The following is a 13,972-nucleotide window of genomic DNA, read 5'->3' on the forward strand; positions in this document are numbered from 1 at the left end:
TGCACTTTGGAGCCCGATCACAGGTGCTCAAATTCCAACCCTGTCATTAAATATTTCTTTGCACAAATTATTTAAGCTTTCTATGATGATCTGGGAACAGTAAGTGGATTTATCTTGGAATCTTCCAACGAACTAACATGAAAATTCTTAGACTAGGGCCTAGCACATATTAAGCACATACAAGCACATTTGTTTATAAAAATAATCATTAAACAAGATACACAGTAAATGTTTTTCTAGAAAGAGATCTTGAATAATCCCAGTGGGAAGAATCCATTCCAGGATACAGGAAACAATATGAGCAACCACACAGAGAATAAAGCACAAGTGTGCTATAGGAATAGCAAGTAATTCACTGAAGTTAGAACTTTTGTGTCTGCAAAAGAAAACCAGAAAGGAGAGATGGGCTCAGATTACAAGGCCTTAAATGCCAGGCTAAAGAGCTGTGCATCTGTCCTGCAGCACTAGAGGACCACTAAGAATGTTCGAGTAAGGGAGATGGAGGAGTGCTGGGGACAGGTTGATTGTGCTTTTGCGTCTGTAACTGCAGACCTGGAGGCTTAGGCAATAAGTAATCATTGCATTCATCGTCAGTGCCAGACACTGTGAGCAAAACAGTCCCTCTTCTCATGGAGGTTACAGCCTAGAGGAGGAAGGAGACATTGAGTAATTATACAGTTAAAAGTTATGAAGGAAAATCCAAGGATGCTATGAGATCTCATAAGGAACCTAATGTAGTTGGAAGGGATGAAGTGGGATCTAAAGAGGCAACACCTGGCTGAGATGTAAAGATATGCAGGGGAGAGTCAAGTGGGGACTGGAGAGAGAAGAGCTGTCCAGGTAAAGGAACCACACAAGTACCATCTCTGGAAGGAGGAGAAACAGCCCTCTAGACTTTCTGAAAAAAGTTCCATGGAGGCACAGCCTGGGAGGCAGGGGATTGTGCTTTGAGATGAGGGATGTTAAATTACCTATAACCTGGCCACATTGGTTAAGCAAGGAATCAATATCTGACCAAAAGACAGCCTCCTTGAGCCTCTTCAACCCTGAGGAAGTGACCTGGAGTGACATATCAATTGCCTAAAGTAACCAGTGGCTCTTTCTTGGGGAGTTTGAATATGAGAGAGCAGGACCCAGAAATACAGAAGATTGACACATACTTAGAATACAGTCAGGTGGCAATGCAGGAGCAGACACAGGCCTTGCAGACCACAATATGGATCTTCATTTTTATTGTTAAGAACAAATACTGGTGGCGATGGTGGGGGCCTGAGTGAGAACCATAGAACAGAAATGAAGAAGAGAGAGAGGCCTCACAAATATGTTCACAGTGACCCTTCTGTCTTAGTTCCCTTCCTCTTGAATGTGAGCTAGACTTACTGATTTGCTTCTGACAAATAGAATATAGCAAAAGTGATGGTGTGTGACTTCCAAGATGAGGTTATAAAAAGACTGTGGCTTCCATCTTGAGTATGTGCATTCTCTTTCTCCTTCCCTCTGCTCCTCCAAAAGCCAGCTATAATATTGTGAGCAGCCCCATAGAGAGACCCACACAGTGAGGAACTGAATGTTCCAGCCAATAGCTGACAAGGAACAGAGACCTTCAAACAGCCGCATGAGTGATCTTAGAAATTATAGCAATCTTGTGCTCAATTCGACAGTACATATACTAAAATTGGAACGATACAGAGATTAGCCTGGCCCCTGAGCAAGGATGACAGGTAAATTTGTGAAGTATTCTATATTTTAAAAAAAGAAAAAAATTATAGTAATCTTAGTCTGGTTCTAATCAAGCTTTGAGGCTACTATAGTCCCAGATAATTACTTACCTACAGCCTCGTGAGAGACTAAGCTATGCAACTTCCAAACTCACAACCTTCAGAAACTCTATGGAATAAGAAATATGCTGTTTTAAGCTGCCAAACTTTGGCATAATTTGCTATGTAGCATTAAACAACAAATACAGATGAATGAAATCAATATTATATAATAGAATTCTTAGGACTCATCATAACTATTGGGTACATGGGGAGTAAAAAGGATTTTGAGCTTTGGTCCTGGCTCACTGAGTTTCCATTTTAGAAAAGGATTAGAAACATAGAAGAAAGAACTTCAGGAGGAAAGAAAATAATTTCCATTTTGAACTCCATGAATTTGAATTTGAGATTTTCATGTGGAAGTGTCCCTAAGGATTTAGAAATATGGAAAAGTGTTAGAGTGGTAAGGGTTATTTTGACAGAACTTATCTGGATAGAGGAGAACCACTGCAGTGGAGTGCATTTCCATGGAGGGTAAAAATATAAAGACAGATGATAGGCAAACTACAAGGATTAAAAATAAGTATGGTTCCAAAGGAGGAAAAAGAGAAGTACTACTCAGAGAAAAGGGTAAAGACACTAAACAAAGTTTTGTATTGGTCTTCTATGACAAAACACCTGAGGCAGGAAAATTTTATGAAGAAGAGGTTTATTTAGCTCATATTTTTAGAGGCTGAAAGTTGGCACACTCTGGAAATCCCTCCTCCCACCTTTGCTGAATCACATCATGGTGGGTGGCAATGCTAGTAGGAGTATGTGTGGGAGGAATAAATCAAATCACCAAACAGGAAGCAAGAGAGGCTGGAGTTTAGCAGTTCCTTCTGAGGGAATGCCCTCAACTGATCTAAGAACCTCCCACTAAACCTATCTCTTAAAGGACCCACCATCTCCTAATACTACTGTCCTTGGGACCAAACTCCCAATACCTGAGTCTTTGATAGACATTCAAACCATATCCAAACCATAACAAAATTCTGATAAGGAGAAGGTGGTTTTTGTTATTTTGTTTTGGATTTTTTTGTTTTGTTTTGTTTTGTTTTTGGCAGTAACTAAGGTTAAACCCAGGGGTACTTTACCACTGAACTACATTTCAAGTTCTTTTTTTATTTTTAATTTTGAGACAGGGTCTCACTAAGTTACCAAGACTGGCCTCAAATTTGCCAATCTCCTGCCTCAGTCTCATGAGTAGCTGGCATTACAGGAATGCACCACTTCACCCAGCAAGGAGAAGGTGTTTAACAGTGTCAAAAACTGTAAAAAGAGATTCCTATATCTGGAAAGTTCTACATCATGTTATAAATCTCCTAGTTGGTATCAGTCAACACTTGGCTTCAGAGATGAAGTCAACTGTCATAATGACCTTGAACTGCATTGACCCCAGTAAAGTAAAGCTCTCCCTGGGTACCTGTATGTCTCTCTATAACATCTCTCTCAAACTCTATACTGTCTTCTCTCAAAATGTGGGGAGCGGGGAGGTGTTGGGATTATCTTTGGATAACCTGCTTTTTTATAAATGGGGATTTTTCAAGTTGAAAAACATGTAGACCTTCTCATTTACCTCAAGATAAGGATACCGGGAAGGGCTGAGAAAGCAGTTTTCAGGGCTATATGTCAGGCCTTCTGCAGAATATGAACATCGCTCGGAATGAAGCAGCAGTTTCTCTAGCAGCCTGTCTTCCTGAAGCTTATACAGGCATGGGAGGGAGGGCTTTGATAAATTTGAAAAAGGCTGATGTTATTTCTGCGAACTCTACCTAACCCTCGCCAGTCAGTTCCTGCTCTTCATTCCAATTCATTCATTCAGTGCCACCTATGTAGTAGGTGTTTTTCTAGTTTGATAAGTTCATAAAGATGGTTGACAGAAACCTACTCCGAAGAACTGACTCCACGAGAGGAGAAAACACATTGTCTTCTCTTCCTTCTTTGGCCTAGTTTGCCGTGATCTTTCCTCTCTTTACTTTGTGCATTTTTTGGAAAACCTGCTGTTATGGTTCTTCCTTTGCCTGTTTCTTTACTACTCTGGTCAAGGATTCATAGAAACTCTAACAGATTCTGGCTCTACAAACAGGTAACTGGAAGAACAAACACCAAGAGGTTAGTAGAGATAACTTGGAGGAGGAAAGCAAGACTCAGGAGGGAGTAGGGAGTTATGAATTTATCCTTTATAATGTTTGAATTTTCATAAGCCCTTATTTAGAAATTATCTTTTATAATAGAAAAATAAATAAGTAAAGACTTTTTATGTTAAAGAAGGAAAAGAAATGAGTGATTGGGAACAAATGGAGGTGGTAAAATTTTCCATGACCCTATTGGCAAGATTGTTTCAGTTTCATTAAAAAAAAAAAAAAAAAAAAAAAGCCCTTTCAAAGGAAGTATTGTGAAGGGAAGGAGGAACATACTATAATCTGCAAGTGACTAAAAAAAAATTCTCTTTCATCTCTATGATTTGCTTGATTCATGTAGATCATTTTGTGATTTTTGAAATTCAAGTAACCGAATTCCCACTTTATTATAGAAAAGCAATTGGCTTGATAAACCAGCAATTTAGAAGCTAGGATTTTAGAGGTGAGCAATGGAAAATTTGGTGGTAAGGGGCCAACAGGCATGGTTTGCTTAGACGTTAGAGCTTCCTGTAATGTGGAATGCCTACGTGTGAAATCACCAGTCGGTACATTTGCAATAATTCAGTAACATGACTGCTTCTCCACCCGTCCTTTTTCCCCATACTGAGTTCCAGTTTCAACCCAGTCTACTTACTGTGAGGCTTTACAAAGAAAGGAGGAAGTAACCTACCAACTGAGGCAGCAACCTGCTTCAAAACCACATTGTTAACCAGATGCAAGTTTCTTTAGTCACATTTAATAGTAATGCTACGTGATTCACGGTGGATGATCTAAATCTTGGATTTAATCATCTTTTTGTGCCATGGACCTTTCAAATTTATTATGTAGTGTTTTAAAGGCCCAGCCTTGCTGGAAGAGAGTTAGCAGACATTAGGATCCTAACAAGAGTTAGCTTTCTTCTGCTGCAAGATTGCACCTGCTCCCTTATCTGAACTAAAAAGGAAGCAAAATGTGATATTAAAGTGGTCAGTTCCTTTTGTCTTGTCTGATGAGAGGTCTTGTTTCTACACTCTTGTTGTTGATGCTAAGGGTCTCCAAGTGTGACACTGGAGGAATTAGCTTCCTGCTCTCTAAAAGCAAATAGCTCTGCAGGGCAGAGGCAGCAGCTGGCCAGTGGAGCCCAGTAATCCCCAGCAGCACACCAGCGGCTGACAGAGGAGATTACCATGTTTGTGAACATTGATAGGATCCAGAAAGAAACCAAAGCTTAACACTTTGGCATTCCTCTTAAAAAATTAGGCAAGAACAAAAATGGGCAAATTGCCACTTGAGAAGTGACTAGGGAGGAAAGAACTTTAGGACCTACCACACTGGAGGCAGATAGGTCTGTGGAAATGACCAGTTTAGAAGTAATTCAGACAGTAATGACCCTTAGATAAATTCAAAGTGGTATTTTAAATGGCTATTCAATTAGCAGAGCCAGTTGACAAAGCCTAGGTGATATTTGGTTAAGAGAAGGCAAAGCATGAACAAATACTTTAATCAAAGTTGACTATAAAACTCATTGTGCTTAGGATTGGACTTCTTGCAATTTTTCTCTCCCAATAGCTCTGACATTGTTAAATATAAGCAAGCAGCTAGTGAGAATGTGGTGGCTTGCTTTGAAGGAAAAAAAGCACTTTCGACAAAATCCCAGAAGCCAAGATTATTAACAATTCTAAAAGCAGTAACAAATGTTATGGATGTTGGTTCTACTGTTTACAATTTTAGAAAAATATTGTTTGCCTGTCCTTTGATTTTATGAGGCAATTTTGAAAAAAAAACATCCATCAAAGACCTACTCTAACTCTCCAGGTGTGAAAACAGGGTATGATGGGAAATCCAGATGGTCAAACGATTGGCAGATTTTATAATTTGTGATTGGTAGAGAGAAGGAAGCCTGTGTTTGAGATACAACAGATGGGAAATGCCAACTTCATCACTTAAAGTATTATCCTCCATCCTACTCCACAATCTGGAAACAAGCAACGGAGTTGCTCTGCTTAAAGATAGCAGCCCATTCGTGGCTGAGAGGAACCTGACAGCCCTATTTAATTCTTCTTTGGGTTAAGATGTAGCCATCATTATCTCCATTAGTTAATAAGAGGAGCTGCTGGCCAGTCATTTAAAAATAGCAATCCTATTAGAATTTTTAAAACTGACACAACTTACAATTCTGAAAGGTCAACTAAAAAACATGTTTTTAATGATGAAGGATTCCAAATAGGCAATGAAATGTGTGTGCAAAGGAGTACACACATATGTGTGTGCACACAAAGCATAATTATATTTTGAAGTAGCAGGGATACATATACATCTTGAATAGTAATCACACACTTAAGAGCTCTCACTAGCAGTTCAAACATATCCCCCTTCCCCCTCCTCAGGCAGCTAGAGGCACGATTACTCCTTCAGCACAGAAGCAAAGAGGCAAAGGGACTCATTTAAGACCATGCAGCCAATTAGTGAGAATGAAAGAGAAAGGAATATGGTATCGTCAAACATCAAATTCTATTTGATTATCCGGTCTAGCACACCATTCAATCTTCAGCATTCCTTTTGTCTATCTTAGAGGTCAAAATTCTGACCTACGTTCATCCCAATTTAGATTACTGCTAAAATAGAAGAAAAAAAAAGAAAAAACAACCCCACTCACAATGCAGGTGAATGAAAAGAAAACATAATTGATCTTCAAAAATATTTTGAACTAAAATTCTTTGACATTAGAGTCTATAAAATTGGCTAAGGTTTAAAAATTGTAATTTTCCTTTATTTAACTTGAAGTAATGACTTATCTCAAAATGAAACTATAATTATTTATAGAGACAATATGACCAGGCATTTGATTTGGAAGTATTTGCCAGAAAACAACTCAGGTATAAGCTAACAAACCCACATAACCACAAGGTGTGTATAGTCAGAGATAGGTTTTGTTTCTGTAACTGATTTTAGCTGAACTGTTCTTTTTTTTCTAGGGAAAACTCTGCATCACTTTCAATTCTGTAGAATTTTAAAAAAAATTAATGACAAAGAATTGTTCAACAAAATTTTACAAATTAACAAAAAGATCAAACATCCATAAGAAAAACAAAGGACATGAGTCATTTTAAAATGGTCAATAATCATTTGAAAAAAAAAATGTTTAATTTCATTAAGAACCTAAGATGTGCAAATTCTAATAAGTGTGAGATATCATTGTTTTTCACTTGTCAAATTGGAAAAACAGTAATATCTAATATTGGGGAATTTATATAAAAGTAAGTGCAGTACACACTGCTAGTAAAAATTGATTCAAGTTGATTAGTTAGCTTTTCATTTCTGTGCCCAAAATACCCAACAAGAATAACTTAGAGAAGGCTCACAGTTTCAGAAATTGAGTCCATGGTGGACTGATCCCATTGTTCTGGGCCTGAGATGAGGCAGTACATCATGACGGAAGAGCATGGCAGAGGGAAACTGCTCAGGACATTCAGTCTGGAGAGCAGAGAGACAGCCAGGGATGGGGTCACAGGGAAGATGAACTCCTCCAGATAATGCCCCCAGTGTCCTACCTCCTCCAGCTATGCCCAATGTGCCTAAAGTTACCATGCAGTTGATTCATTCAAACTAGAGTGGATTGGTTAGATTACAGCTTTCATAATCTAATCATTTCACCTCTGAATGTTTGTGCATTAACTCAGGAGCTTTTGAGGCACATATAATTTCTGAATCATAATGGTATATATACACATATACATATACACATATGTACATCATACACACATACATGTATGAGTGTACATACATGTACATACATATATGAATGATATATATACATATGTGTGTATATACTGATTTAAATTGATACTGTGTACACACATGCCCTTAGAAAGGTGTGTATATGTAGGTCTTCATAGAATACCCAGTAAAACTCATATTGAACAGTGTGTGTGTGTGTGTGTGTGTGTGTGTGTTTCAAATCCCTAAAAGAGTGCATATTCTTTTATTTAGCAATTATATATATCCAGAAATTTATCTAAAAAATCATCATAGATGTGCTTAAAGATATAACAATGTTCATTAGAAAACTACGTACATTATCAAAAACTTGGAGGCAGCCTAGATGTCCGACAATAGAGGATCATTTAATTATGTTATAAAACATTCATACAACACTGCAGAGGCAGAAGAATGTTTAATGTTCATGATACATTAAGTTAAAAGGAGGTTTCAGCATTTTCACAGTTTTAGTTTTGTATTCACATACCAGAAATATTTTTTAAAAAATCATGCTATCAGTGGTTATCACTGGAAATTGAAAGTATTAGTGATTTCTATTTTATTCTCATTGTTCACGTATTACCTACAAAAATTTTTGTTTTCAGACAATTATATTATTACTTTTATAATTAAGAAAAAAGCAATACAATTATTCTTACTAGTTGAGGTAAACCGCTCTTGAGCAAACAATGTATTTTTTTCAATTGTTTTAAATTGGGTTTCTAACCAGTCTCTGTGTGTAGCACTTTGAGTTTTGAAATGCACCTTTACTTTTTTTTTTTTTTTTTTTGGTACTGGGAATTGAACCCAGGGACACTCGACCACTGAGCCACATCCCCAGCTCTTTCTTGTATTTTATTTAGAGACAGGGTCTCTCTGAGTTGCTTAGCACCTCGCTAAGTTTTTGAGATTGGCTTTGAAACTTGAGATTCTCCTGCCTCAGCCTCCCCAGTCACTGGGATTTCAGGTGTGCGCCACCGCACCTGGCTGCACCTTTTTTTTTATACGAGGTTCTTGTAACCAAGTGGACCAGATGAACTAATGACCTACAACTTTAATCACAGCACTAGTAATTAATGCTACACTGGGATGTTACACTGGGAATAAGATAGTAGAAAGGGCCTTATTCTTTTTTGTGTGTGTGTGTGTGTGTGTGCCACGTTTTCTTTATTCATTCATCAACAACGAAAGGGCCTTATTCTATAATTTTTGATATGTTGGGGATCTTCATAGAATTCCCAGCATGACTCACACCAAAGAAAGAGAGGATATAACATCCTTTGTTCTCCATTACTATTGTCATTACATTAAAGATAAACAACCTTGAAAGCAGTGCAAAATTCTGGCAGCACTGGACACATCTGAATATGTGATTTCTAATACTCATTTCATTTTCCATTAACATGCAAAGTTATCTTATTAAACATGAATAAGATCTGCATTCAGAGATGCTTAAAATGTTGCCACTTCCTCTCTGAAAAGACCTTGTTGATGTGTGCCTGTGGTTGGCTGGCTCTGGATGACCAGAGGACAGTTACTGTCTGCAGGTTGAACATATCACAGGCTCTCAGACAGCGGAAAGAGCCAATGTGTTGAAAAACAAGGGTCAGTACAGGGGTTAAATGAAAGTGAAATCATGCTGACCCAGAAATGCAAATCAGTGCGCCTTAGTTCTCTGCAGGACTTGTGGTGTCTGAACTTGCTACTCTTCCTTCAGATTACCTAGTGTCCCGAGAGAGGTTTCAGTAGTTTTGGAAAAAGAGATGAACTGTAGAGGAAAGCAGCAAGCAGCAACAGAATCTAATTTTATTTGAGAAGCAACTCTACAATTTATAGTGGTCTTCTCAGGTGGAACAAAAAATAGCGGCAGTTTTAAAGTTTATTTCCTTTTTCCTTTTTTTTTTTTTTCTTCTGGTACTAGAGATTAAACCCAGGAGCACTTTAACAGTGAGAAACAACCCCATTCCTTTTTTATCTTTTATTTGGAGGCACGGTCTCACTAAGTTGCTCTGGGCCTCACTAAATTGCTGATGCTGGTCTCAAATTTGCAATCCTCCTGCCTCCGCCTCCCAAGTATCTGGGATTACAGGTGTGCACCACCACACCTGGCTATTTCCCTTCCTTATGTTGCTTTTACTACCCTTTCTAGTCCACATTCAAAGCTCAAAATTGGAAGTGAATGAAAAATGGGTCTTTACCACTCACAAAAGCAAGAGCAAGTTGAGAGATTTATAATTCTCATCTACATATTTTCTTACAAAGTTGCAAAGTGTGCAGGAAACTCCTTGAGGCTGATAGAAAGCTTCCTGAAAATACAAATTTCAGGTAAATAGTGTCATGGTTCTCATCACTAATGGGAATAGTAGAGAGAGAGGAAGAAAGGATAGAGAGGGAGAGGAAAGAGAGGGAGAGAAGAGGTGGTGGAAAAGAAATGAGTGCAGATTCCAGTGAAAATAAGAAAATCCAAGATCAGAGAGACTCAGGTAAGGGGGAAAAATGGAACAAGGTAAGCCAAGGAGAGATGGCAAAGAGATTAAGAATGTGGAACTAGAGCCAAGTGACTTGTACTTGAACTTGGGCTCCATCACTTAATTTCTGGGTGACTTTGGGCAAGCTACTTCATTTGTCCTCAGTGCTACACTTTCCTCATCTGTTTAAAAGAAAGAAAGGTGGGTGTGGGTGATGGGGGCAGACCTTATCCTAAAGGCTTATTGAGAGAGAATAATTAAAAGAATCTCCATTCAGGACCTAGAAAGGTGCCTGGGCAGAGCAAGTGCTCACTGATCCAAGGTCAATCAACAGTCCTTTCCCGCACATTCTAGGCCCAGAAGGAGGATTGGACTGGACTCCTAATCCCTACCTTCTTCTACCTCCATTTGGTACTAGTGACTGGAGTTTGGCCATGCCCTGAAGACCATGAGGATAGACATGGTACCTACCCTCATATAGCTTATAGGCTAATATGGAAGAGCCAGATATACTAATCAAATAATTAAGCATGTATACATATAAAATTAAAGCTGTTAAAGAGAGGCACACAATGTGATAAAAGTACATAAAAGTTCTTTGAGGAGTCAACCTAGACTATGAAAAGGAAGGGACTGAACATCCTAGGCTGGGGGAATAGCTAGTGTAGCTGAAGTCCAGAAAATGAGAAGAGACTGGCCAGGTCAGTGGAGCCCAGGCCAGGTGGGGAGTTTGGCCTTTATTTGAAGAGTGAAGAGAAAACTCAATGGAAAATTTTTAAGTAGGAAAATCAGATGTGACGTTTGAGAACACCACTCAAACTTTGGCAATGATTCGAGTGGGACAAGGAGACCACTGAGTTGTCCAGGGAGACCCAGATGGTGATTAGGATTAGAGACAGGCACAGGGGCAGTCTAGAGGTTGGTGGTCATTACATCGACACAACTCAGAGAGAAGCTGGATATAGAAAAGAGATGCTAACATTTCCATGCACTGAAACAGAACTCAGGGAGAATGCCAAGTTTGTGGGGAGTTTGCTCATAGATTTTTTTTTTAAGAAATGTTTAGTTATGTGACCTTGGGGAAGCCACGTAACCCCTTTAAGCCTAGAGATCATTGTGAGGATTAAATGAGATCCAATGCACGAACATCTGGCAATAAACAAGAGTTGTACGTTATTGGGATTTCAGATACAAAATACGCCACCTCAGCCTTCCACAGATGATCAAGATCTCTTACTTTACAGATTAGATGTCATCTTTCTTGAGACAGCATGTAATCACAAATATAAGATCCTAAAGTAGAATGCCCCATTTAAGCACAAAGGAAACCAGGATCTTTAGATCACATGGTGAATCACATTGGTTTATGAAAAGATTCCTTGGGCTGCCATTTAAAAAAGTATCAGGAGAAGTCAAGTCTGAGAGTTGTATACATGGTACTTGCTCTTTTTCACTTCTTGCTCAGGGAAACCTGCATTTCTTTTTTTAAAATTTTCCCCACTTTTTTTTATTGGTGCATTATAGTCATACTTAATGATGGAATTTCCTATTACATATTCATACATGCACATAATATAACAATATAATTTGGCCAGTATTGCTTGTCAGCACTTCCCCTCTCAGTCCCTGCCTCCCATCCCCAGTTAGGTTTTCTCTACTGAGCTCCCTTTGATTACCATGAGATCTGTCCCCACCTTTCTTTTCCTTTTTCCTCTCTAACTTCCACATGTGAGAGAAAATATAAGACCCTTAACCTTCAAGTTTGACTTATGTCACTTCACATAATGGTCTCTAGTTCCACCCATTTTCCTGCAAATGACATAATTTAATTTTTCTTTATGACTTACTAAAACTCCTTTGTGTTTATGTACATTTTCTTTAACTGTTCATCCATTGGTGGACACCTAAGCTGGTTCCATAGTTTGGCTATTTTGAATTGTGCTGCTATAAACATGGGTATGCATGCATCATTAAAGTATGATGACTTTAATTCTTTAGGATAAATATTAAGGAGTGGTATATCTGGGTCATATGATCCATTCCTAGTTTTTTAAGGAACTCCATACTGATTTCCACAGTGGTTATACTAATTTACAATCCCACAAACAGTGTAAAAGTGTTCCTTTTTCTCCAGCATTTAATATCGTGTGTATTCTAGATGACTGCCACTCTGAATAGTGTGAGATGAAATATTAGTGTAGTTTTAATTTGCATTTCCCAAATTGCTAATGATGTTGAACATTTTTTTCATATATTTATTGGCCATTTGTATTTCTTCTTTTGTGAAATGTCTGTTTAATTCATTTGCCCATTTACTAATTGGGTTATTTGTGGGTTGGTTTTTGTTTTTTGTTTTTTGTTTTTTTTTCGGTCTACAGTTTTTTGAGTTCTGTATGTATTCTAGATATTATCCTCTGTCATAAGGGTAGCTAGTAAAGACTTTCTCCCATTCTGTAGATTCTCTTTTCACATGCTTAATTAGGAAACCTGCATTTCATGGTCCAACATATGAAGTTTTAGAATAAATACATTTTAACCATTACTCCTTTATGTAACAAACAACAGGACATTAAGATAATTGAGGGGGTTGCAATTGTGGCTCAGTGGTAGAGCGCTTGCCTAGCACGTGTGAGGCACTGAGTTCTATCCTCAGCACCACATAAGAATGAATGAATGAATGAATGAATAAAGGTATAAAAAAGATAAATGAGACACATTTCTTCTTTTAAGGGAGTTTGAGGTCTAGTAGGAGTGACAGATACATATTAAAATACCATGAAGGAATATATGATAGATTGTGGGGGAGGAGATCTCTCAAGTTTAAAAGAAAACTGAAATAGTGGTTTCCAAGTTCCATATTGGTAATGGAATTATAGGTACTACTTCCAAATGCTCTGCAAACCTCATGGCATTTGGGGGTTTTGTTTTGTTTTGTTTGAGACAGGGTCTGGCTAAGTTGCCCAGACAGACCTCAAACTTGCCATCCTCCTGCCTCAGACTCTCAAGTGCTAAGATTAGAGACAGGTGTACACTACCACCCTGGCTTATTCTTGTGTTTTAACAGTAAAGGATCCTATTTAAGTTTTGGGGCTAGAAAACCAGCTGGATGGATACTGTCTCAACCCCATGAGGGAAGGGAAAGGTATGATAAAGTTTGAATATAATAAATGAAGACAGCTACAACTTATTACTAAATTCAGCTGGGGATCTTTTTTTGGGGGGGGGCAGTACTTGAATTGCTGAGTCTAAAATAAAAGTATTTGCTAAAGAGAAAGTTTTTCTATTATTACTAACATCAAATTAGACACCTATTTGGACAGCCAGGGAGGTGATGAATATTATGTCAGATGGTTGACATCCATGGTTTTGCCTCATAAAAGTAACTTGGAAAAAAAAAATTCACATAATTCTGCCTGGTGCTAGGACATTAATCAGCTTCCAGTATCAGCACAGAAACAGAAGACAAGGAGTCAGCTTACTTCACTTATACTTTGCAACATTTCTCCTGAAATTTAAATTAAAGCCAGTTATTCAGTAATGATCTTATTTTCATCTTTATAACAATTTAAACATGCTATTCATTTTCTGAGTGTCTGCTGCAAGACTGGGAAATTGGCATACTGAGCACAAAGCAAAGCTAATTCTAGGAAATTCTGAAGTTGAAGGCCATCCCTAGAACATCTTTACATCAGGGAAATTTGAGGGTCAGTTCCAGAGAGTCCACTTTCCAGATGGCTTTGTCCTCCAGTAACTGGAATGATTAAGGTCTAAATATTTGCTGAATTGCTTGAAATGAGTCTAGCCTTTAGCTAATAGGTTCTGTCAG

The 13,972-nt window shown here is 38.2% G+C and overlaps 1 non-coding gene across 1 annotated transcript; it reads left to right on the forward strand.

Annotated features, from left to right (window-relative positions):
- Positions 1 to 1,645: 1,645 nt before the first annotated feature.
- On the forward strand, positions 1,646 to 1,749 carry LOC124978356 (U6 spliceosomal RNA). The gene has a single exon (XR_007107391.1). It is a non-coding gene; the product is annotated as a U6 spliceosomal RNA (small nuclear RNA).
- The last annotated feature ends 12,223 nt before the right edge of the window (positions 1,750 to 13,972 follow it).

This window comes from Sciurus carolinensis, chromosome 2 (genome assembly GCF_902686445.1).
Source record: "Sciurus carolinensis chromosome 2, mSciCar1.2, whole genome shotgun sequence".
NCBI classification, from domain to species: domain Eukaryota; kingdom Metazoa; phylum Chordata; class Mammalia; order Rodentia; family Sciuridae; genus Sciurus; species Sciurus carolinensis.